Source organism: Apis dorsata, unplaced genomic scaffold (genome assembly GCF_000469605.1).
Source record: "Apis dorsata unplaced genomic scaffold, Apis dorsata 1.3 scaffold_631, whole genome shotgun sequence".
NCBI classification, from domain to species: Eukaryota; Metazoa; Arthropoda; class Insecta; order Hymenoptera; family Apidae; genus Apis; species Apis dorsata.
In genome coordinates, this window is record NW_006263826.1 from 458129 (window position 1) to 458740 (window position 612).

The window sequence follows — 612 nt, forward strand, 5'->3', positions numbered from 1 at the left end:
TTCGGTATTTCGATACGACGACATCGATGCCGACCAATCGCCTCGTTAACGGACGATAACTGCCCCCTAGCCGTTTATCGGTCTCGTTCAATTAACGGTCTCTCCTTATCCGGGCCCCCCCTTCCCCCTCCCTACTTTTTTTCCACGTATCTCGGTAAATCGCACGCCCGGCAAAATGGCGGACCAATAACAACAACAACAACCGTCGATATATTTGCGTCTCTTCGAACGCATCCTTCATGGCCATTCTCCTTTTTCCTTCTCCTTCGTTTCGCGACACGATCTTGAATAAAAGAAAAATGAAAATGTGCAATTTTAATAAGCCGCGACGTTCTGTGGAAAAGAAGAAGATATATATATATATGTAAGAATGAAATTTAGTTTAATCATTGGCATTAAGTTGTTGAAAAAAGTAATTAAAAGTTGATAATATCGAATTGCTCATTGAAACATTCGAATAACATTTATTCGTAATTCGTTTATTATTTCGTTTCGAAATAATAAATTATCTTTAATTTAATTAAGTTCAACTATTAGAATATCGGCCGAGCATGCAAAATTTCTTTCACTATATATATATATATATATATATATATCACGATTGAATGGTAA

At 36.3% G+C, this 612-nt stretch overlaps 2 protein-coding genes across 6 annotated transcripts in view; one reads left to right on the forward strand and one right to left on the reverse strand.

Moving 5' to 3' along the window:
• Positions 1–612, forward strand: part of LOC102679075 (DNA ligase 3) — a 23006-nt gene that overhangs the window by 8381 nt on the left and 14013 nt on the right. The window lies entirely within an intron of this gene.
• The window catches only part of LOC102679635, a 9023-nt gene that overhangs the window by 6199 nt on the left and 2212 nt on the right, over positions 1–612 (reverse strand). The gene's annotated exons all lie outside the window — the stretch shown is intronic.